Here is a 25,666-nt window from a genome sequence, read left to right as displayed (position 1 = left end):
ACCATCTGAAGAGAATCACTTTAAAGAACCTTTAAATGTTCCATGTCTATGTGAGTCCCACAAAACCTGAGGTTTACTTTTGGCTGTTTGACTTTCTCTCCCCCAGCTGTCATTTGGCTCAACAGAGAAAAGTGACTTTTTCCAGAATTCAGAAGAATGAGCTGAAATTGTTACAGGGACCCCAGTCTTTGTAGTGGAGATTTAGCAAGTTAATAATAGGTAGAAAGAGTTCATTCTATAGAAGTCCTGGCCAACAGTTCCTGCCCATTTGACATTATATAAAAATATATAAGGGAAAAAAAGTCTTATATTTTATTGCTAGCACTTTCTCTGACTGCCTCCTCTAAACTCCAAGTTGCTGATGGCACTGAACTCCAAAGTGCCCTTGATACCAACGCCCAGTAGCTGTTTCCATTCACCTTGCTGAATAAAAGCCAGAGTGCTGGCCTCTTGCTAGGATTTCTGGCAGCACTTGCGTCAGTAATTCATTCCAATAAAATGGTCCCTTTATCAACTGAATCCCCAAACAAAGTCTGTACTAACAAAAAGCCCTTTTCATGAAAAGAAGAAGGAGGGGGGAGAACTTTGGAAAACAGTTTTCAAATGTCCTCTAACTTGTGACTGACACAAGAAGTGGTCCCATCTGGTCCTGGCCAGCTGTGGCTCTCCGACCAATGCACCAGGTATTCAGAGTACTGTCTACCCCTGGGGGGTGGGGGTGGGGAGATGGACAGCAGAGCCACAGACCACTGCCTTTCAAGACTGGTTTAGCCTGAGATGACAGCCATACCTCCAACACCAGAGGAATAATAAACTCCTTGGTTCACAAGTCTCAAAACTCGGAAGGAGAACATCTTCAACCTTCCGCCTCTGGAGATACAACATAAATTGTCCCAGGTAAGCATCGTCTTTCTCATGGAATGCACAAGATTTTTTGTGTAGTCAGTCCTGCAGGGTTTCATCTCATAGACTCATGACCCACCCTCCTCCCACTGCTGGGGGACCTCTGAGGGTTGAAACGGCCTGGCCCCAGCTGCTGTTTCTATAATCAGTCCTTTCCCTATTCCTAAGATTCCAGGTCCTGGAGTGACAGTGCCTGAATTTGAATCCTGACCATAGTAAGCTGCTTAACCTCCCCAAGCCTCAGTTTCTTTATCTGTAAATGGGAACAATAATAGTACTTACCAGTGATTTTGTGTGTGTGTGAAGATTGGATGAGGGGATTCATTTAAGGCACTGTGCCTGCCAGAGAGTAAGTACTCAATACCATTCCAGTGTCACTTTGTATCCCCAATTGTGACAGAGACTGTCAGCGTCCCCTACTATGCGTTCTCTCCTTCCTTGGTATGGATTTTTCAGTGCATACCTGAGAACAGAGCATAAAATATGCATAAAATAAAACATGTGTCAACTTTACTTGGGGCTAGATGTGGCCATGTGACTGAATTCTAACCAGAAGGATCAGAATGGAAGGGGAATGTGCAATTTCTGGATTGGGCCCTTAAAGGGAGGGGCAGGCCTGCCCTTTCCTCACCACTGATGATGAAATGGCAGGTTATAGAAGTGAGTCCAGTGTAGACTGCAGACCCAGGGCAACAAAGCAGGTATGGCCCTGCAGCAGGACAGAAGACTGGGCCCCTGACACCTCCAAAGAACGGGTTACATAAAGGAGGTGTAACACCCGCCCCCGGTTCTTAGGGGGTTCTTATACATGCAAGTCCTAAAGATTTTGCTGCTCAAACTGCTGTGCAGGGAGCCTCTGAGAAATGCAGAAGCTCAGACTCTTACCCAGACCAATGGAATCAAGATCTCTATTTTAACAAAATTATATCCAGGGGATGTATAGGCACGCTACAACTTGAGAAGTCTTGTCCTAAAGAGCACTCCTATCAAGAACAAGTCCTCGTCAGGAGCTGGAAAGAGGACGGTGCTGGTGACTGGTGTTTCTACCACCATCGGGTGCTGCCTCCCCCTGGGCTCTCATTTGGGAGGAACTGGGGTTTTGCTGGTGCTTGTGGCTTCTACCAACTTCCATGCCTCCCTTTGACTCCCGCGGCAGCCGTAGGAAGGCAGCAGGATAGTCCCACTTTGGTGGACTGCTTGAAGAGGCAGTGGGGATACATGGCATTCCCTCAGGAGTCTGAGGCTTTGGCACGTCCTTTAACTGCTCTCATGACATACTCAGGCCATAGACACCCTTCCACAAGCCCAGGTGTCTAAACAACCCATTGTGTTGTTTCACCTTCAGGCCTGGTCTGGGTTAGCTGCTCAAAGCTCACTCAACCGTGGGATAACCCGCTCATTTGAGCCTTTCCAGAATGTCCCTGGGAAACTGCCAAACAGCCTGGCATGGAAATTGGCTGGAGTCGTTTGAGGGGAAGACCCGCCCAAAGGGATCACCCAGGTGTTAAGGCAGGCTTTGTGTATACTGTAAAGAAATCTGTGTCTTCAATTTACCGCTGGGAAACTAATTCAGAGTAGCAGCCACATAATTCAGTACTTTCCTGGCTGGAAACCTCTTCGAGGTGTATCTCCAAGGGTTTAAACCAGATCTTTCCTACGACTTAGGCCTGCTGGCTCTTTATCTGGCTTTGGCTGTGGTGGAAACAGCTGGTCACCATCCAGAGGACAATCCTGCATCCTTCATTTTCTTGAAGATGGTGATTAAATCACTCATCATCTCTTCGCCAGGATGTTGTGAAGATTATGTCAGCACAGTGCCCAGAGCTCCCTGGAGATAAACGGTGAGCAAACACAGTTTGCTATTAATTTATCATCATGCGAGGCAGAAAGTTTTGGCGAGGTCAGTATTTTCATTCCTGCCTGAGAAGTGGCCGATGCCTATTGAAGATGACACCTTCCACCCCTCAGTTCTAAGTAACTGCTATTGTTTAGGGGATTACCTGTTTCAGGTTTCCATTTCTGAAGGTGGAAGAAGACCCTGGGACGTGGGTTGGACAATGTTAAGTAGCAATCGCCGCTTGGGCCCTTAGCTTACTGGACACTTAACTTACTCTGACTTGTCACAGCAAACCTGGGGAGATGCGAATCATCCCCATTTGACAGATGAGGAAACTGTAAGGTTAGACTATCCGCCCCGGGCCCAGGCAGCAGGAGATCAGGGCCCCGTTCAATCAGAGAAGATGCACACCTCCTCTCATTCGATCCTCACCAGACACCAAAGAGAAAGGCATTAGCCCCCTTGAAGAGGTGAACAACAGACTCAGATCAGCTCCCCCGTCCCTGGTTCCACGTCTAAGCAGCAGATAGCAGCGTCGGGCTGGGGCTGGGGCTGGGGCTGGGGCTGGGGCTGGGGCTGGGGCTCGCCTGCCCGCGGGCCGCACTCTCCCACCCAACCACACGCACACGTCTGCTGCTCTGCTGCTCCGTCAGCAAATCAGAAAGAGGTTGTGAAAGCTGCGTTGACATCTGTTATGTAAATCTGCCCCCAAGCTAAGGTTTTCCTTCATTCTTTAGTAATAGAGGTTTTTGATGTGTCTCAGCATCTGTCCTCAGCGTTCCGACTTGTTTCCTCTGTGGGGCTGCCAGTCCTGCGAGGCCCATCCAGCAGGTAATGTAATTAGTCGCCTCCACTCATGTTCAAGGCACGACCGTCCTTACTCACGGTCATTTATTCAGAAGTGAGAAAGCTCGGCCTTAACTATTTGATGCAGAGTCAACGCGGTGAAGAGTGACATTCAACAGGTCCAGAAAGGTGGGTGCTGGAAAACCCTGTAACATTTGCTGGGGCCTCCGGGCAGATGTGACTTTTCTTTCCAGCCTGGCATTTCAGACAGATTCGCAAGCTGTTACCAACCCAGGCGGCACCCGGCGCCTGCATCTCCTGACCTTTATTTTTACTGGATCTCTTTTCTTCTTCTGTTGACGGTCACTGTACTCCACCATCTGGGCTAGGACAAGAATCAGATATTTGTGGTCCCTGGGGAAAAAGAACCAGTTTTACTGGAAGAAACTGCTTAGAAGAAAGAAAGAATGTATGAAGTTGAGGAAACTAACATTCCCACCCCTGCTGGTAGCCCTGTAGCCCGCCCCCTTTAGATTTACATTTCAAAGCCCCCAGACTGTTAGGGTCCCTCCCCCCCCCCCCCCCCCCCCCCCCCCCCGCCCCTTGGCCTGTCTTACCCTTTATAATTGTTCCTTATCCATTGTAATTTGTTCTAATATCTTACCTAAAGTGAGCTCGGTTTGCCTGGAGTATATTTTAACCCAAAACATGAATTGTCATTTGAAAAACACATGTGTGTTCTGGATCTTTGACTCCTTGTAAAAGTGAGTAGAGCTTTTACAGGATAGGACAACTAAAAAAAAAACAAAAAAAACAAAGACAAAAACAAAAGGATAGGACAATTAATGTGCAGGCAATATAAGCAGAAGAAACTTCTCATTCACCAGGACTAAAATTAGAGTCAGTGGTGACCAAGAAAGTATGCAGACGGAGCAGTAAGAAGGAGCTCAGAGGAGGCCTGGAAAAAGGTGGGGAGGTTTTAAAATATTGTAAACAGTTATTCTATTATTTACAGAATAAAATTAGCTCAATGACACATGCTAAGTATGGCCTCAATTCTTCCACCAGCCAGAGCTAAAGACACGGTAAATAACACGTGTGCTCACTTGCAGTGAATCAGGACCCGTGCAGTTTGCTTTTGGGAAGATGGCAAGAGGTGGTCAGTTAACTACAGATCCTGAGTTCTGAGTTGCTAGAACTTAGTTGCTTTCCTAATTGTATGAAATTAGATTAATTCTTGGCCTCAGACTTAATTCCCTGTTTATAAATAGAGCCTTCTGCCAACAGTTCACCACCCGCTCTTTGTCACTGGGACTGAGAAGCTACAGAGTGTGGTGGCAAAGGCTCCAGCTACTGGAACTGTCTTGAAGTCAAGTTACTTAACATGGGTGTGTTTTTGCTTTCTCATCTGTGAAATGGGGTTAATGGTGGTATTTACCTCATGTCATTGTGTGGATTCAGTGAGTTAACACATATGAGGCACTTAGGACAATATCTGTCACACTGAATGCTAAATACATTTTAATGGTTTTCATGAATAAAGTTTCTAAAATATTTGGAGGATATGTTCATAAGCAAAAAATATATTGTTTTATTTTAAATATATAAATAATTTTATATATTATAAATAAAGCTTTTCAAACGTAGTGTTATGCTAGAGCTGAGAAAATGGACACTGCCCAAGTAGGAACGGATTGTGCCTTTCTCTCTTTTCAAAAGTCAGCAAAGGCAAGTCATTGGGGACTTAATGTCTCACAAGCAGCTTTTCATACGTTCATTAACTTGTTTATTTTGCTCAGCAAATCAGAGTAACCAGACTATGTATTATTAGGAACCCTCTTTGGTTGGTTATGAATGTTTCTAAGTAGTTCTCTAAACTTGGGTCAGACCCAATGACCCATCTGGCCAAAGGCCTGAAGACAGATTTCTGAAGAATAGCTGCAAGGAACTGTATCTTGGGCTAATTTATTGGGTCCTCAATAAGGAATGTTGACTATTTTAGTTGCATAAAGAATAAGGAACGGGTTGCTGATAAAGGGAGGACAAAAAAATGTTTTCTCTCTATCCATCTTAGGTTTGTTGAACTGGCCTTGATAAATTAGACAGACAAAAGACATTAACAAGAGGGAATTAAACAAATGTTTATTAACAAGTGCACCATGCATATACACAGGAGCACCCAGAGATGAGTAACTCAAAAGGATAGATAGAATTAGGTTGGTATAGTATTTTTTTTTAATTCCTATGTAACTAACATACAGTGTTAGATTAGTTTCGGGTGTACAATATAGTGATTCAACAATTCCATACATGACTCAGTGCCCATCATGATATGTGTACTTTTAACGCCCTTCATCTCTTTCACCCATTCCCCCACATACCTCCCATCTGGTAACCACTGGTTTGTTCTCTGTATTTTAGTCTGGTCTTGTTGTTGTTTATTTGTCTCTCTCTCTCTCTCTCTTTTATAGATTTATTTATTTATTTTAGAGAGAGAGAGAGAGAGAGAGAGAGAGAGAGAAGGGGAAAGGAGCAGAGGGAGAAGGAAGAATCTCACGCACACTCCCTGCTGAGCAAGGAACCCAACTTGGTCTCAATCCCATGAACCTGAGTTCACGACCTGAGCTGAAGCCAAGAGTCAGATGTTCAACCAATGGAGCCACCCAGGCACCCTATCTCTCTTTTTTTTTTTTTTTTTTTAATTTTTTTTTTTTTTTTTTTTAATTTTCATTCATTTATGATAGTCACAGAGAGAGAGAGAGAGGCAGAGACACAGGCAGAGGGAGAAGCAGGCTCCATGCACCGGGAGCCTGACGTGGGATTCGATCCCGGGTCTCCAGGATCACGCCCCGGGCCAAAGGCAGGCGCCAAACCACTGCGCCACCCAGGGATCCCCCTATCTCTCTTTTTTTAAGTAAGCTATATATACCCAATGTAGGGCTTGAACTCATGCCCCCGAGATCAAGAGTCACATGTTCTACCAAATAAGCCAGCCAGCTGCCCCTTTGTTTATCTCTTTTGTTCATTTGTTTTGTCTCAAATTCCACATAAGGCTGAAATCACATGGTACTTATCTTTCTCTGACTGACTTATTTCACTCAGCATTATACCCTCTAGGTCCAACCATGTTGTTGCAAATGCCAAGATTTCATTCTTTTTATGGATAATATTCCATTGTATATGTACCACATCTTCTTTTCCATTCATCCACTGATGAACACTTGAGTCGCTTCCATAATTTGGCCATTGTAAATAATGCTGCGGTACAAATAGGGGTGTATATATCTTTTCAAATTCGTGTTTTCATATTCTTTGGGTGAATACCCAGTAGTGGAATTACTGGGTCATATAACTCTATTTCTAATTTTTTGAGAAAACTCCATACTGTTTTTCACAGTGGCTGTACCAGTTTGCATTCCCATCAACAGTTGCACAGGGGTTCCTTTTCCCCCCACATCCTCTCCAGTACTTATTATTTCTTGAGTTTTGGATTTTAGCCATTCTGACAGGTAATATCTCATTGTGGTTTTGATTTGCTTTTCCCTGATGATGAGTGATATAGAGTATCTTTTCATTTGTCTAATGGCCATCTGTGTGTTGTCTTTGGAGAAATGTCTGCTCATGTCTTCTGCCCACTTTTTAATTATATTATTTGGGTTTCTTGAGTTATAGAAGTTCTTTATATATTTTGGATATTAACCCCTTTATCAGGATATGTCATTTGCAAACGTCATTTCCCATGTAGTAGGTTGTCTCTTTATTTTGTTGTTTGTATAGCATTTTAACAGAACAATACATTTTTAGTGAAGTGTCAAGGAAACAAAAGGACTTTGAGCTTCTAGGGGTGGCAAATTGTGGGAAGACAAATATTTGGGGAAATGAATGGTAGATAAGGTGTAGTTTTAGGAAGATTGTTTTGTAGATTTCTCTGGTGCTATCTCTGAACTGATAAGGGTCTAGAGTTGTTTCCAGTGATTAACTTCTGTCCTTCCTAGTAGAGGGAAGAGACAGGGCACCTTTGCAAATATAAATTCTACTTTTAGATAGGGGTGGGCAGAGTTTGGGGGTTTTTAAAAATCTGTGTCTTCTCAATTACCTTCAGCTCAGAATAATCCCTTATGCCAAAGTGGCATATTTTGGAATGGCATTTTCTGGTACCCACCCTTCACTGGGCTGATAAGGATTTTGTGTTTCTTTTTCATTAACTTGAAACTTGCACTAAGGCTGGTCATTGGGGCTGAACATGTTCAAAGTTTTCTAATCTATTCAAGAAGATAAAAAATTATCTCTACACTCAGACATAATTGGTTGTTGCTTCCTTCAAAGACTTTTTAAAATACCTGATCCTTGAGGGTGCCTGGGTGGCTCAGTGATTGAATGTTTGCCAGGTCGTGATCCCGAGGTCATGGGATCAAGTCTTGCATGGGGTTCCTTGCGGGGATCCTGCTTCTCCCTTTCTGCCCATGTCTCTGCCTCTCTCTCTGTATCTCTCACAAATAAATAAATAAAATCTTTAATAAAATAAAATACCTGATCCATGAAATGCCAAATTTACAGAACAGATGACTAAGGGGGTGATCATTCATAAAACACAAAAAATATTTCCTTCTGTTCAGCAGTTAGCTCCTCTGGAACTCAGAAAAAGAAGTGGGTTTTACATAATGTTTAGGAAATTCATCTGTTGCTTATAGCAAAGCACATTTTCGTTTTAAACAGAATGCTCATTTAGAAAGTATTCTGTGTCCAGGCTTGCATTGAGCATCTTTGTCTATTCATCCCTCTGCCAGCCAAAGAAGCGGGAGGGGGAGTGAATGGAGGTCTTGCAAGATAACACAACTCCTACAGTCTTTCCATTGCACTTCTAACTCTGCAGTCCCAGTCCACACTTGGATAAAACGATGATGAGATGTAAAGGGTTATCTGAGAACCTGTGAGATCTCAACCTTACTTGAAGGTTCACCTCAATCTGTTACATTTTTAAAACTAATAAACAGATCATGAGGTATGCAGGGCTTAATCCTTAATTTTATTATGTTGATGATCCACTCACCACCACACCCACTCCGATTTAAAGATCACCTTTAGAATTCGCTTGTACTAACAAAGAAGAGAGGTAAGAATGGAAGAGTGGGCGCAGAATAACTACTCGGATCAGTGCATTCATTTCTTCAAGAAATAATCGAGCTCTTCTTACCCTTTAGGAGCTGGGCATCGGGTAAGTGCTGGGGTAAATCAGATGTACTTGATTTCTATCAAGAACGAGTTCAGTCTATGCTTTATTCTCTGTTCTTGCCCTACCCTCTGCTCCCTGTCTTTTGCCCAAAACCATTCCACAGAGGTGCAACCCCCAGTGAGAGAACAGTCAGAGAACAGGACAAGAATCCCTGGCCAGTGGTCTGGTGAGACTGACACTCCTCATCACCTTCAATGCACACCCCCCATCCTTTTATTCCTCTCTGCCTCCCCCTGCTTTCCTCTGTACCCACATGTTGGCCTTAAAGGACACAGCTTGTACTTGTTAGCTCATTCTTATGTAGTCCTCTAAATGTTCTGGTGTCATTTTTTTCTGATTACAAAAGGAGCACATGTTCATTGTTACATAAAAGTCAAATATTACAGAAGTGCATGTCCTTTGAAAACATATCACTCCATCCCTCCAAACTCTGCAGCCTTTCCTTCTAACTTCAAGTAAAAGACGAAGTCCTTCCACAGCCTACTGATTTGCACACCCCTTCTTTCTCCACGCCCAGGGCCCCAGTTCTGGCCCTATTTCCCATGTTCCAGCAGTACAGCATTCAGCTTGCCTGCACTTCAGCACCTTTATGCCAGCTGTCGCTTCTGCTGGAATGTTCTGCCCCAGATATCTGCGTGGCTTCTGTCTTAGTCAGTTTGGGCTGCCATAACAAAATACCATAGCCTGGGTGACTTAAACAACAGAAATGTATTTTCTCACCGCTCTGGAGGATTTAAGTGTAAGATCAAAGTTCTAGCCAATTTGGTTTCTAGTGAGAACTCTCTTCCTGGCTTGCAGACAACCGCCTTCTTGCCCTGTCCTCACATAGCCTTTCCTTGGTGCGTGCTCACCACCTCATTTAGCCTCGGTGACTTCCTGAGAGGCCTCATCTGCAAACACAGCTACAGTGGGGGATACGGCTTCACTATATGACTTGGGGACAACACAAACCTCAATCTAGAGCAACTTCCTGCTTCTGCTCTCGTTTACACATCGCCTTATCAGAGAGGCCTTCTCTGGCCTCTGCTTAAAAGCACAGATTTATTATTTCTCATAATTCTGTGGGTCATCTGGGTTCACTGGGGTTCTAACAGCTGCAATCATCTGACTGAACCCAAGGGTGTGCCATTGCCTTACCTGCCTGATGGAACCTCACTGCTGCTGTTCCAGGGCCTCTCTCTTCAGGGAAATCTCATTGTTTTAGAATCTAGTTCAGCATGAATGTTGGACTGAGGTCAAGAATGGAAGCTTCAGGGCTCCTCAGGGCCTGGGTTCCTGATGAACAAGTCAGGGACAGCATGGCCCATTGCATGAGGAGGTAGACACGTAACTGTGTGATTGGTTAGGTGCCATGACTGTCGCAGCCTGCCGCATGATCCAATGAGAAGTTGCCACTCCACTCTTACTTTTTTTCATAGTCATTATCCCTGGTGAACAAAGGACAAATCTGACACAAAGAGAGAGATTTGCCTCTTTCTATTCACTGCTGTATCCCTATCACCTTAGAATGGAAACTGACTAATGGAGGTTGCTTAATAAGCATTTGTTAAGTCACTGAAAACATTAATTTGAAAATGTTTTCCACACCCTTCATCTTTAACAGCTTTAGAACTGTGGACACACTTCTACCGTTAAAAAGCACTTTCCCATACAAACATTTAATTTTACTTTTCACCACAGCCTCATGAAGAAGGAGTGTAAGTATCATCGTTCCTACTTTATAGATGGGGGGAGAGAGGCCTAGGCGATGGAGAGTGGCTTGCCCAACGTCACATGGTGGATAAGAAGAGAGCTTCTGACTTCCCATGCCTGGCTTTCCACCAGCCATCATGCAACCTTTTGGGTACAATTAAGAAATGAACCCTCTGCCTCATGTTTTCCCTCCCCAAGGCTTTGCACTTGAGGAGCTCTGTAGGGGAAATAGTTTTGGTTACCCAGTTGGCTACAGACTGTGAGGTCTACAGGCCAAAAGAAGCATTATCTCTTTGAAATCTCCCTATGGAGGCCAAAACCTAAAGATCTCAGTGACCCAGAGCCATCAAGACACCAAAAGGTAAGGGTGGCCAGACCTATCTCTGTGGACCTTGCCCTGGATTGCACTGCACTGTTTGTGTAAAGTTAAACTTTAAATCTGCGTATCTCACCAGTGGTTGCCAGGTTGTTCTGGTCTGGACAAACCTTGGTTTAGCCTATAGGGTACAGAAAACAATCACCTTTCAAGCTGTAAGCTGCTATTCCATCCAGAGAAGGGTTGGTTAATGAGTACATCTTCACATCAAGGGGAAATCACACCAGATGGAGAAAGTCCTCAACTCTGTACGTTCAAGATATTTTGTGGTGCTTTTAGGGGGTACAGAGGAAGGCTCATCTTCTTTAAGAAAGTCCTTCGAGAGATAGTTTGCTACTGTAGCTGGAAGCAAGTTAAAAGTTAAAGTAAAAACAGTAATTTTTAAAAGAGGAAGTTTTCTTCTTTCTGCCTTATTCTTTCTCTTGCCTTGTGATGCTGTTTCTAATTTGCTACTTAATGTCATTCTAAGGAAAAATCACGATTTTGGATTATCATAAAATTTACCATCTTTACATTATGCAGTGTCCTTTTTTTAAAGTTGAAGTCTAGCTTAGATTCAAATGTACAATATAGTGGCTTGACAACTCTATATGTCACACTATGCCCACCACTAGTGTAGCTGCCACCTGGCCCCATACAAGACTACTATAATACCACTGACTGCCTTCCCTACGCTGTACCTCTCATCCCTGTGACTTATTCATTCCATAACTTGAAGCCTACATCTCCCACTCCCCTTCACCCATTTAGCCCACTCCCTTCACTGTACATTTTAAATACCAATATAAGAATATTATTAAACTTATATGCAGAAGAGTGAAATTACACAATTTGTATTTCGTAGTTCAGACATGCACGCAGCTTTGGTTCTTACCAGAACAGTAGAAGTGCCAGACAAAACTAACTCGTCTCTTTTCATTTCAACAGATGATACATATACATTCTATCAACACTCTACCTTTGGTTTACTGATGAGTAAGAAAGGACTTGAAAAGAGGAGGAACTTTGGGTTTTCATCTTTCCCTTTCTATGTTATCATATTTTACATATGTAGTTGGTTAATACAGGGAAGTAACATTAATAAGAAAGGATATGATAGGATTCTTTAGTCATTTATTAAATAACATTATTTACATTTAGAGTCCCATTTCTTTCTTTCTGCATTCAAATCAAGTTCTGGTTTAACTGGAAAGTAAGTCTCCTCAGGACTCTGAGTGCACAGCCCCCTCTGTTATAGACAGAGCTCACTCACCTTGTCCTTGCCTTGAGTATTACTGAACTCTCAGGCATCATGGGAATCCGTGGTAATTCTGTGCTCATGGGACATCAAGAATGTCACATGCAAATGGAACAGCAAGGAAGAGTACACACTCATACCTATCTCCTCTACTCACACACATGCTCCCTGGTCCCACCAATGTGTAAGATCCAAGTTCAAAGATAAAATTATTGGGACGCCTGTGTGGCTCAGCTGTTGAGCATCTGCTTTCGGCTCAGGGCATGATTCTGGGGTCCAGGATTGAGTCCCACATCCGGCTCCTTGCGGGGAGCCTGCTTCTCCCTCTGCCTATGTCTCTGTCCCCCCGCCCCCGCCCGCTCTCTGTGTCTCTTATGAACAAATAAATAAAATCTTCAAAAAAAAAAAGATAAAATTATTAAAAATCTCAGAAGGCAATAGCAGAGCATTAAACCAGGTATGGTATGACTGTACATTTCTTACATTCTTTTTTTTTAAAGACTTTTGTTTTTGTTTTTTAAAGATTTATTTATTTATTCATGAGAGACACAGATTGAGAGGAGAGGCAGAGACACAGGCAGAGGAAGAAGCAGGCTCCCCCAGGGAGCCTGACGCGGGACTCGATCCCGGATCCGGGGATCACGACCTGAGCCAAAGGCAGCTACCCAACCACTGAGCCACCCAGGCATCCCTAAGACTTTGTTTTTAAGTAACCTCTATACTCAATATGGGGCCTGAACTTACAACCACAAGATGAAGAGGTACATGCTCTTTTTTTTTTTTTTTCAAGATTTTATTTATTCATTCATGAGAGACACAGAGAGAGAGAGAGAGGCAGAGACACAGGCAGAGGGAGAAGCAGGCTCCGTGCAGGGAGCCCGATGCGGGACTCAATCCCAGGACCCCAGAATCACACCCTGGGCTGAAGGCTCCGCTAAACCACTGAGCCACCTGGGCTGCTTGGCTGCTTGTTGTATTCTTTTTTTTTTTTTTTTTTTTTTTTATGGAAGTTACTATTTTTTATTGACTACAGTTGACACACAACGTTACATCACATTCAGGTGTACAATATAAAAATTCAAAAAGTTTATACGTTATGCTATGCTTATCCTAAGTGTGACTACCATCTGTCACCAAACATTAAAAGTCATTATTTATTTAGTTTTGGGACTATGTGCCAGGTGTCATTGCCAGTCCTCTACAATCACACTTTATTCTTCCAAGAACTACATTTGGTAAATCATAATATCTTCATTTTACAGATTAAAAAAAAAAAAACCAGAATAGCGGTTCATCACCAAACTATGTCACTCCAAAAAAAAGCAACAAGGTCATTTATTTCCAAATCATACTTGCTTCATTAGAGTAAGCTTTCCATCATCAGCAGGGATCAGATTTGGCTTTATGTTAGATCTTTTATCTTTTTTTTTTTTAATTTTTTATTGGTGTTCAATTTACTAACATACAGAATAACCCCCAGTGCCCGTCACCCATTCACTCCCACCCCCCGCCCTCCTCCCCTTCTACCACCCCTAGTTCGTTTCCCAGGGTTAGCAGTCTTTACGTTCTGTCTCCCTTTCTGATATTTCCCACACATTTCTTCTCCCTTTCCCTATATTCCCTTTCACTATTATTTATATTCCCCAAATGAATGGAGGTTCCTCAAAGAGTTAAAAATAGACCTGCCCTACGACCCAGCAATTGCACTATTGGGGATTTACCCCAAAGATACAGATGCAGTGAAACGCCGGGACACCTGCACCCCGATGTTTATAGCAGCAATGTCCACAATAGCCAAACTGTGGAAGGAGCCTCGGTGTCCAACGAAAGATGAGTGGATAAAGAAGCTGTGGTCTATGTATACAAGGGAATATTACTCAGCCATTAGAAATGACAAATACCCACCATTTGCTTCAACGTGGATGGAACTGGAGGGTATTATGCTGAGTGAAGTAAGTCAGTCGGAGAAGGACAAACATTATATGCTCGTTGTATTCTTAAACCAGGCCTTCCTTGCTCCTTGCTCTTCACAGCAGGGAGAGGGAGGGTTTCCTTGAGGAGCTGTAAGCATACCCTTCCAACCGTGCTCTCCATTGTTCTCCATCTTTGGCCAGGAGAGTGTTAAGTTTGTTTACAGAGTTATCCATCCTGAAAGAGATCAGGAAAAGGAACCATTCTTTTCTTAATTCATTCAGTACATAGGTATTGATTGCCTACTGTTTGCAAGGCACAAATCCCTGATGTTTAATTATCCAATTTGACTCTCAATAGAAATGGAGTTAACAACTGATCATGAGGAAGTCTCCATAAAGTCTCAATAGTATGGGCTTTGGGAAGCTTTTACATTGGTGAACACTTCACCTATTGGCAGGATGAAGCCTTAGTACCCTCTCCAACCTTATCCTTATGTATATCTTCATCTGGCTGTTCATGTGTATCCTTTATCACGTCTTTTAATAAACTGGTAAAAGTATGTATTTCCTTGAGTTCTGTAAGCTGCTTCTAGCAAATAATCAAATCAATGGGGGTGGAAGTCATGGGAACCTCTGATTTTAGCCACATCAAACAGAAGTTGTGGGTAACCTGGTGACCTACTACTTAAAACTGGCATTGAAATGGGAGCTCAGACTCATGGGACTGAGCCCTTCACCTGATCTGATGCCATCTCCAAGTAAATGTCAGAATTGAGTTAATTTGTGGGACACCCAGCTGGTGTCACAGAATTGCATGATGTGAGAGGGAAAAAAAAAACCTAACCCCCTGCACATCTGGTATCAAAGGCATCATGAGCATGGTAGTCATGTGGTGATATGAGAAGAAAGGAGAAACATGGGACTGAGTTTTTTCTTTATACCATGTTGTTAACATACTTTTTCCTTCTTTATTGCTACTAATTGGTGATATAGTCCTGGCAGCACAATAGGAAATATAAAGCTTTCATTTTCAATGTTCTACAAGCTCTAGAAGTCGAGAAATAGTAATAATAGCATAATTTATATCACGTTGGAGAGCCTGCCATGATTTTCTCTTACTTACCTTTGTGGTGCTATCTGCTGTAGTCCTTTGCAATCCATTTCATTTACTACCATGTCATCTTCCAAGGCCAGCCATCCTTCTCTCCTTCCTTCCTGCCGCTTTCCTTCTTCCTTCCTTTAATTCCATTAGGGTACTGCAAGTGGTTTGTATCAAAACAATTGATTCAATTGAAAATTATTCTAGCTGATAATTATGTCAGAAAAAAACGGCTAAACACAAATCAAAAACTTGTTCTGTTTCACCATCTCTTTGATCATTAAGATTAAAATTGTATTTGAATATTCATTTATCTATCCGAAAGGTATTGATGAGATAGGCTAGGTGGGAAAAGAGTAGTGGACAACATTAACATGGCCCCTGCTTTCACAGAGCTTACACTCTAGTGGGGGAAAAACCAATAAAGATATTAGCTAACAAATAAGATATTTTCATCAAAAGGTAACTGCTAGGGCGCTGGGGTGGCTTAGTCAGTTAAGAGTCTGAATCGGCTTTGGCTCAGGTAATGATCTCAGTGTCATGGGATCTGACCACATTGGGTTCTGTGCTCAGCAGGGAGTCTGATTGGGGTTCTTTCTCCCTCTCCCTCTGCTCCTCCCTGCCCCACTCTCTCTCTAAAATAAATAAATAAATATTTAATAAAATAGAGTTAACTGCCAAAAAAAATACAAATACATGTAAAAGAGAGTGATTTAGGAAGCTAATTTGGCTCGAGGGTCAGCTAAGCCTTTCAGAGAAGATAACAATTGCATTGAGACCTAAACTAGATCTCAAACTATAATTTGCCTATGCATCTAGTGGTGATCTCGTACAAGTGCAGATTATAATTTAGTAGGTGAGGATTGTGTCTGAGATTCTACATCTCTTATAAGGTTCCCAGTGATCCCTATGGTGCTATTCCATGGAGTCCTCGTAGGGTAGAAAGGACAATAGGAAGAATCTAAAGAGAGCACTAGAAAGAGAAACAACAATTGAGAGGTGCTGAGGTGAGAAAAAGTTTGATGTTTGGGTTAGAGAAATACTGTTTAATAGAGGCGGGGAGTGATGAGTAAGGGGTGAGGAATATGCAAGAAGGTCAAAGCAGTAGGTCAAAGAGTACAGGGCCTTCTAGGCCAGAAGGTTCCATTTTATTTTAGTGTGATGAAAGACATGGAAGATGTCAAGGGGGCGAAGAGTAATGATGTAGGAAAGACGTTAGGGTTTGCAGCTGATGGCCAAGAAAGATTTCTTGAGACACCTTTGATGCAAAAAGGTGGTTTTATTAAAGCCTGGGGATGGGACCCATGGACAGAAAGAGCTGCAGTGAGGTCATGAGAAGGGGTTCATTATAGACTTTCAAGTTGGGAGGAGGTTAGGGATAGCATGTTTTTGAGGGATTTTGGAAGCAAGGTTTCCAGGACCTTGAGGAGGTTAGCTAGTAAGGGAAAGGTCATTTATTACTATCCAATAAACCCTTAGTCATGAAACCCTTAGGATGTGTATCAGTGGGTCGGTCATATGCTTGTGGGTGGTTGCCAACATGTATCTTGGAGGGCAGAGATAAAGGAAGTTTCCAAAGTAGTTTTTTTTTTAAGATTTTTAAAAATTTATTTATTTATGATAGACACAGAAAGGCAGAGACACAAGCAGAGAGAAAAGCAGGCTCGAAGCAGGGAGCCCAATGTGGGACTTGACTGCAGGATCACTCCCTGGGCCAAAGGCAGGCACTCAACCACTGAGCCACCCAGGCATCCCTCCAAAGGAATTTTTATTTGTTAAAGTAGGATTCTGGGGGTTGGGCTAAGATTACCTTTTGCCCTTAGCAAAGTTTCAACATTGAGGCAACTGAATCCTTAGAGGGATGGCACCCTGCCTGTTTCAAGGACTTGTCAATGGGCTGTAGGTAGTAAGGAAGCTTAATTTTTCTTCTGCCTTTGTGTCCCACATCAAGTAATATGATCAGATTTAAGCTCTTGAAGATCAACCTGACAACTATGGGAGTAATGAATTTTAGGGGAGGAAGAGTGGAAGGAGAAGAGGTTTTAGGAAACCAGAGTGGTACTCCTTGTGTGAGATGTTGGTGGCTTGGACCAGGACAGCAGCAACGGACATCAGGAGCAACAGACAGCTCGGATGGTGATCCAGTGGCAGAGCCAACAGGACAAGTATGTGGTTCAGACATAAGGGAGGTGGGAAAGGGAATTAAGGATGACAACTGAATTTATGTTTTGATCAGTAAGTAGCAGGTGACACCGTGTCCCAAGATGTAAAACCAAAGCAAAAACAAAAACACCAAAACTTGAATTTTCATAAATAGAAAAGGGAAAATTATCTAGAATGACTCTTACTTCTAAAGCCTCCATTTGCATGTTTACTGGTGCAAATTTCATTTAGAATCTGACATCGGACATTGGAATCAAGATGGAAGGGCAAATGCATCTGAGAATTCCTTCCTCCCTTCCTCTCTCCCTCCCTCCCTCTTCCTTCCTTCCTCCTTTCCTCCTTCCTTCCTTCCTCCTATCCTCTTTCCTTCTTCCTTTCTTTTTTCCTTCCTTCCTTCTATCCTCTTTCTTTCTTCCTTTCTTCCTTTATCCCTTCCTTCCCCCCTTCCTCTCTCCTTCCCTCCCTCCCTCCCTCCTTCTCTCTCCCTCTTTCTTTTTTCTTCCCCCCTCCTTCTCTCTTTCCTTCCTTCTTTCCTTCCTCTCTCTCTTCTTTCTTTCCTTCCTTAGCCCCTCAGGAGGCTCTCTCTCTCACAAAGCCACTCTCTCCTCCCTCTCACAAAGGAAGAAAAGAAAGATCATCAGTGACAAAATAGTTGCAGAAGCAACATGAAGAGCCAGTTTCACTCTCAGGAGAGAACACTGCCTCTCTTCCTCACCGTTTCCAGCGCTCTACCTGTTTAGGACACTTCTCTAGTAACAAACTGTAGAAATGATGCTTGAGAGTATAGTCTTGCATCTGAGAATTTAGAATCATTTGGTAATGTATTATCAAAAAAAAGAGGGAGAGAAGCAGCAGCTACCCAGACAAGTGATGGAAGTTCTCTGGCAAACAATGTTTTGTATTATAATGTAAGTTAAATAGATTCTTTTGCCTAAGCCTGGACTTTTCAAATGGAAGTTGATTTCTTAGAACTGGGATGGATGGAAAGTTAGGGTATTTCTAAAGACCCACCAGTAAAATAGCATGTTTTACCCTCAGAGATTGCTCCCTTTTGTGTTCCCATGAATAATTTCTGTCATTTGAAAGAATTTAAGAAAAAGTTATGTTTTCTTTTTCCAGTTGAGCTTCTTTTAACATATTTTTCTGATACCATTAATATACTCATATTTCCTGCTGGAAGAATGGTTAAGATTGAATTATTGTTCATATCTTTCTTTTTTTCCTTTTAAAGTTATTTTTCCTTGAAGAAGTTTCTTTGTCACTGTCAAGGTTAAGTGAAGTCGCTACTGAAGGAAAGAGCAGGAGTTTGGAATGCTTTTCCATAAACCCCAGGGACCTATCCCATGAGAATCCCCTGTAGGGCTCAGGGTTTTTAGGATAAATCATTTTGGAAAAATGTTTTCTTCCTTTGCTGCTAGGTTGACAAGGCAAAAGAAATAATACTTTTTGTGTCAACCTTTGTTCCAGCACAATTTCTCAAAGCAGGTAATAGAAACCATGGGACTTTCTACCTGAATGGCACAAAATTGCATTTTTACCACCCAATGCCGCACATAGCAGATACTCAGTAGATGTTACTGTTAATTGAATTACATTGAATTCCAAGAATCTTCTAGAAATCTTAGATTGGTTCCTTTCATCTTGCAGATAGTGAGCTGGAAATGGAGGGGGACAAGTTGAGAGTCTAGCCCCTAGGCAAAAAGACACATGTTGGTTAGGAATCTCACAATTTCCTTTGAAATTGAAGATGTCAGTTTCTTAAGGATGCTTTATAGATCCAGGCCCTGAACCCACAAACATTCCCTTTGCGATTATCTTGCTACTTCTACAGGCGAACTTTTAAGTTTTTATTTACGGCTGTGGCAGGATAAACAGAGATCCTCCCCGCCCCCGGTTCCATCTGGGGAGAGATTTGGGGATCAAGAAATTCTATAATAGGAAGTAAACAAACATCCTCAACTAACAAGGGGCCTTTGTAATGAAATAAATCCAGGAAGGAAACAAACAGGACTTTAGCCCGCTAATGCCAAAGCTTCCATCATAGGGCCAGGTGAAAAACATGTTAATGGTTGAAAAATACTTGGCTCCTCTGTTACGGGCCTGCATTATCTTTGGAAGATGAGTAATAGGGACCCTGGAGAGACAGTCGTCCTTGGGTGAATCAGGATGACACTTGCCGCGGCCTGCAGCCTTCACCGCCTGAGAGGGAGAGGCCTGGAAGGTTCGCCCTGTGTTGGGCGCCAGGCCCAGCCCCGTCCTGCGTGGAGCTAGCGGCAGGCTGGGCAGAGGAGTCTCTCCTCAACATCCAGCTGAAGCCCAAGGCATTAATTTTGCACTGAAGAGACAGCAGCCAGAGAGAGAGAGAGAGAGAGAGAGAGAGAGAGAGAGAGCAGCCCCTGGGACCACTTTGTCTTGTGAGGAATGGCGCAGTTTTCTGTGGCAAAGGGGTGGGAGGTGTTACCTGGGAAGCTTAGAGAGAGGATGTGAGGAGGACCACGGAGGCTTGGGCACCGGTGGAGAGCGATGCAGCATCGCTGTGTAGCCCCTGAGGCCTGAGGGGAGCCCTGGTCCTGTCTGCTCACCTCCACGGCTCCCACGGGGTCAGAGCGAGCAGGTTACCCAGCGGGTATCACTACTGTTCTCCTACTAGAGTGACTTCGAAACGCTCACCTGGCTTCTTTGGGGCTCCTTCGTCGGTGTTCAGGGGGTGTTTAGGCTCAGGATACTGGGTGTGGATGTGTTTAGGAAACATGACCGACTTCCTGAGCACTTGGTGGGCCTGGGTAGAGGTGGGTCTCAGAGGGACACAGTCCAGGCTTTCCCCCACAACTAGGATAAAGGGGAGTTTCCAAGTCAACAGATGACCCCTGCAAAGAATTATGTGAGACAAGACGCCTACTTTGGCTTGATATCTGCCCGCCCCCCTCAATGTTAGCAAAGTCCATGCACTTCATAGCAGGGTAGGAAGGGGTTTCTGAAACAGCTGGTTCACGCTACATCTCATGGTGACTCCAGGTGCTGGGCACGTTTCGGCACTGAGTATTCCTTCTGTAAATGCTGATTCAATGCCTTTAGATGGCAGAGTCTCAGCTTAGTTCTGGGGAAATTAATTCTCTTTGGTTTCTGACCTTAAAGATTTCATAATCTACGGAGGAAGACAACATGAAGAGAGAATTTATTTCAACTCCATTAGATTGAAGAGGAGACTGTGAAATGCGTCCAGTTAGTTCACCTAAGAGACCAGAAGGACCTGAACAGACGCAGTGGCAAGAAAGATGAAGTAGGAGAGGAAGGCTGAGTTCTGAGAGACATTCTGAAGAAATTTCAAATGGCTCCCATGGGCAATAGATTACAAGGGGAAAGAGGGCAGGGTGTAGGGGAAGAAGCCTGTGGCCTCCTATTACATAGTTCTCACCTCATTTATTTAGAAAACCTAAAGTGGAAGTCTAAACCTCAATATCACCAAAGTGAGAGGAAGAAATGAGAGCTCCTCTGCCTTGCTTCTGTCATTTATTGCTCTGCGTGATTAGACTTGATTGAATGGACAGTTGAGCTGTATTAAATTTGAGGGCATTTCAGTGTGAGTTCCAAGGTAACCCCAGAGCGGAATTCACTTGCAGGAAGGGTCAGAGCTGCACCTGGATGTCAGTCCCTAGACACTGTCACAACCAAAGAAGACTCAGTATCACTAGGGTCGGTCCAGGCAGCTTTGGTTGTGGCATTGGGGCCTTGGTATCCTGTGTCATGAACGAGGGTGTTGTTTTGCCTTTTTGGACAAGTGTATGTGTGTGTTGGAGACTTTGTAAGTTCTGGCAGTCCTAGAAAGGGTGGGGTGGAGGACTCACCCCAGGGAAGGGAAGGGAACAAAGAACATGGACAGTGTAACTTGTCCAACACCAACAGCAGATACCCTGTTTTCCTCCTGCAAAAATGAAACAAATGTCAAGATGAGGAAGATATGTCCAGTAGGACAGTGATGTATGGGCTCCGGAATCAGACTGGATGAATCCCTACTAGCCCTGGGGCCCTGGGCTGGTTACCCAAGCTGTCTGAACTCGTAGCTAAAACCTGGCACATAGTAAGTGCTTAGTAAATATTAGCTTCTACTATTCTAAGTTACTCAGAGCAGGAAAGGGAAATCAGAACTATTTTTCTAAACCTGAACAGGAAGCTAAGAAAAAGTACTTTCAAAACAGGACTAGAATATAAGTCCAAAAGCACACTCCACAAAAGAAAAAATAGTGAAATTGGACGTCATCAAAGTTAAAAACTTTATGCTTCAAAGGACACCATCAACAAACTGAAATGACACCTCACATCATGGGAGAAAAGTTTTGCAAACATACATATCATAAGAGGTATATATATCTAAAATCTGTAAACAACCCTTATAATTTGATGACAAAAATCATATAGCCTAATTTTTAAGAATGGGCAGCAGACTGAATGGACATTTCTTCTTCTTTTTTTAAAGTTTTAGGTATTTAACTAATCTCTACACCCAACACGGGGCTCGAACTCATGACCCCAAGATCAAAAGTCATGCTCCTCTAATTGAGCCAGCCAGGTGCCCCAAATGGACCTTTCTTTAAAGAGGATATGCCGACAACAGATAAGCACATAAGGGTGCTTGGTGTCTTTAGCAACCAGAGAAATGCAAACTACAACTACAAGGAGATACTATGCACACACTAGGATGGCTATCATGAAAATGACAAATAGTAAGTGTTGGCAAGGATATTAAGAAATGGAAACACCACAGGCTGCTTGTAGAAACGTAAAATGGTGCAGCCAGTTTGGAAAGCATTCTGGCAGTTTCTGAAAAAGTTAAACATAGAGTTACCATATGACCCATATGAGTAGAGCATTCCTACATCTAGGCACATACCCAAGAGGAATGAAAATGTATGTCCGCACAGACACCTGCACGTGGACGTTCATAGCTATCATTTTGCAATAAAAAGAAATGAAACACTGATAAATACTGCAACATGGATGAGCCTTGAAAACAGTATGCTTAGTGAAGGAAGCCGAATACGAAAAGACCATATTTTGTAGAGCTCTATTTATGTGAAATGTGCAGAATAGGCAGATCTATAGAGAAAGAAAATAGATTAGTGGTTGCCAGGGGTTGGGTCTGTTTGAGGAGGAATGAAGGATGAATGATGATGAATATGGAGTTTCTTATGGGGAGATGAAAATGTTCTAAAACTGATTGTTGTGATGGTCGCATAACTGAATATACCAAAATCCACTGATCTATACACTAAATTGGTGACTTCTATGTGTGAATCATATCTTAATAAAACTGAAAAAAAAAGCGCTAGTACTAGGAGAAGGCCGCATTAGTATGTTAAGAATATTCCTTGTTAGGGGCACCTGCCGGCTCAGTGGGTGGAGCCTGCAACTCAATCTTGGCCTCGTGAGTTCAAGCCCCATGTTGGGTGTGGAGCCTACTTAAAAAACAAAAATTAAAAAAAATACACCAATGGGATGCCTGGATGGCTCAGCGGTTGAGTGTCTGCCTTTGGCTCGGGGCATCATCCTGGGGTACCGGGATCGAGTCCCCCGCCGGGCTCCCTGCATGGAGGCTGCTTCTCCCTCTGCCTGTGTCTCTGCCTCTCTCTGTCTCTTATGAATAAATAAATAAAATCTTTTTAAAAAATACACAAAAGAAAAGAATATTCCTGGTTATATATCCCATACAGACTGTGTATTTCAGATTAATAGATCACTATTATATGAAAAATTTCTAGCGCTGTGCAAAAGATTTCCCTTCACGGTCCTGGGTGGTCTACCTTTTCATTAAGGACCCAGAAAAGGTCACATGTGCTGAATGTCTTGCCCTTGTTCTTCTAGATCCACTCTCTGCCGTCCACCCTGCTCTGCGGAGGCTGCCTAGTGTGAACTCTGCCATGGGGCTCCCATGGCCATCGTGGGTCCGGCAGGAGACCAACCACACAGGAGGCAGGAGAAGGGAGGAGCCTGGGGATGTTAACTCAAACCCTGCCAAGCAGGAGTGGCACAAAGCAGGATCTAAGGACACCTGGACTAAGAACGATGGGACGACTCTAACAAGAGGATGTTTAATACAAGGTTCAGGCGAAGACGTGGTGACTACAACATTAGGTGCAGTTTTGATTATTGTCAACTCACTATGAATCAAGAGGTGACAAAATGCACACCCCCCCCCCCAAATAAAATTCCAGCCTTCTAAAGCCCCAGGTAGAGGAATGCATTCTGTTCCTTTGTGGTCAGACCGCTCCTGGAGTACTGTTTTCAGCTTTAGGTGATACGTGAAAAACCAGCTGCAGTTGTTAATGTGTCTATTTTAATATCAGCCCATCTCTTAGGTTCGGTCGGGGATGAATACATGCTATGAAATTAGGTAATTGCTTAGTAGACATGGGGCTGATTCTTTTAAAAAAATATTTTATTTATTTATTCATGAGAGACACAAGAGAGGCAGAGACAGAGGCAGAGAGAAGCAGGCTCTATGCAGGGAGCCGGATGTGGGACTCGATCCCGGGATCCTGGGATCATGCCCTGGGCCAAAGGCAGATGCTCAACCGCTGAGCTACCCAGGCGTCCCCATGATTCTAAAATAACCTTTTCCTTCCAATTTTCAAGAAATTGTTTTTGAACCAAACTCTCACTTCTATTAAATTCTTTCCCAGGAATCTTCTGGAATTTTTATACAAAGAGACGTAATAATTTACCCCACTGAAGATTAATAGACCTTAATCAAACCCAGACCTATGTACACATTTTAGTTGCAAGCCAAGCACATGTGGAAGAGCTATCTAATCAATAAATTTGATCAGAAATAATTTCTCATAGGCCTAGTTTTATATGTATGGTGAAATTCAAATTGAGGTCAAAGAATGTCAGAATGTTCATGCAAGAAGTGGTTTTGATATCATTTACCCAAACCTCTACTGTTGTACGTAGGGAGACTGAGATCCTGGTTTTCATCTGACTTCTGATAATAACCCCGAGTCTATTACCTGTGCTCCACTGCCTTCCTGATGAAATCATGCTTCTAAAAGTTGATGAGTTTGGACCAACTTGGAATGTACTTAGGGGGTCTTATTTTCTCAGTGTTTATTTGGTGTCTACATTGTGATAAGGCATTGTGTATCACATACCCCAGGCATTTGTCTGCTGCATTCAAAACTAAAAATGTATATATATATATATATAGTACTTACGATGTTTTACTGAGACTTTAAAAAAAAATTTTCCTGATTTTTCATCTTATCCATTCATTACACTAACATTTACTGAGAATCTATTAGGTTGTGTTCCAAGGGGGTAAGTGAGAAAAACAAACAAACAAAAAAAAAGGCTTTGCCTTCATAGAACTTACCTTGTAATTTTTCTTTTTATATTTGGAGTGGATTTCAAGGGAACTGAAAGAATTCTTGCGTTACTTCCTGAGATAGCTGGCCTCTGAGACAGCCTCCAATGATCCTTGCCTCCCGGTGATCATACCCTGATAATGCCCTCCGTGTATGCGTACTGGGACACCGTGGAGTGACAGTGCGTGCCTTTGAGTTTCAGTCATGATAAATATTGCAGCTTCTGTCTTTGCCTCTCTTGGCTCACTTACTCAGGGGAAAGGACCCCAAACAGCTTTGTGGAGAGGCCACGCATAGGGCAGAATGGAGACCTCCTGTCAACAGCAACACCAATTTTGCATCCGTATGAGTGAGTCTTGGAAGTGAATCTTTGGCTGTGTCTTGGAGGTGGTCCTTTAACCTCGGACAGGTCTTCAGATGGCTGCAACCCTGGCTAACATCTTAACTGCAACTCCCTGGAGGACCTCGATTCAAGACTTCCAGCTATGCTGCTTCAGAATTTATGGCTCACAAAAATTGTGGGAAATTTGAATGTTTATTGTTCTTTTACACCACTAAGTATTGGGGTCATTTGTTACGCAGCAATAGGGAACCAGAACACCTCCTGTGTTTTAGGAAGTCTTCCTAGAGAAGAAGGATCTGAGAAACACTTGCATGTCATAGAGTGGGAAGGAAGCAGTATTTTTCCACACTTCTGGGTCACAAGAGAACCAACTCTGAGTGTGAAATGCACATACAAGCATAGGCCATTTCAAATCCATGGTTTCTAAGAGAGTATTCAGTGCTTTTGATGCTGTACGAAATTTGGGGTTTCAAAATGTGATTGGGGGGCCGCCTGGGTGGCTCAGTCAGTTAAGTGTCTGCCCTCAGCTCGGGTCATGATCTCAGGATACTGAGATGGAGCCCTGCATTGGACCCCCTGCTCAGCGGGGACTCTGCTGCTCCCCCTACTTGCGCTCTCTCCTTCTCTTGCTCTGTCAAATAAATAAATAAATAAAATCGTTTTAAAAAATGTGATTGGAAAGAATATAAAGGAGGTACACCTTTATTACGTGGGAGAGAGGCA

General features: G+C 43.1%; 1 long non-coding RNA gene and 1 other non-coding gene across 2 annotated transcripts; one reads left to right on the top strand and one right to left on the bottom strand.

The window, feature by feature from the left end:
* The first annotated feature begins 457 nt into the window (after positions 1 to 457).
* Positions 458 to 25,666, top strand: LOC106558971. Its single transcript, XR_005360428.1, has 3 exons — positions 458 to 897; positions 2,569 to 2,744; positions 23,099 to 25,666. It is a non-coding gene; the product is annotated as an uncharacterized LOC106558971 (long non-coding RNA).
* On the bottom strand, positions 17,826 to 18,030 carry LOC119872428. The gene has a single exon (XR_005361516.1). It is a non-coding gene; the product is annotated as a small nucleolar RNA U3 (small nucleolar RNA).

The sequence above is a fragment of the Canis lupus genome, chromosome 6 (genome assembly GCF_011100685.1).
Source record: "Canis lupus familiaris isolate Mischka breed German Shepherd chromosome 6, alternate assembly UU_Cfam_GSD_1.0, whole genome shotgun sequence".
Lineage (NCBI taxonomy): Eukaryota > Metazoa > Chordata > Mammalia > Carnivora > Canidae > Canis > Canis lupus.
The sequence above is the reverse complement of the archived record's forward strand: the minus strand, read 5'-3'. Positions and strand labels throughout refer to the sequence as shown.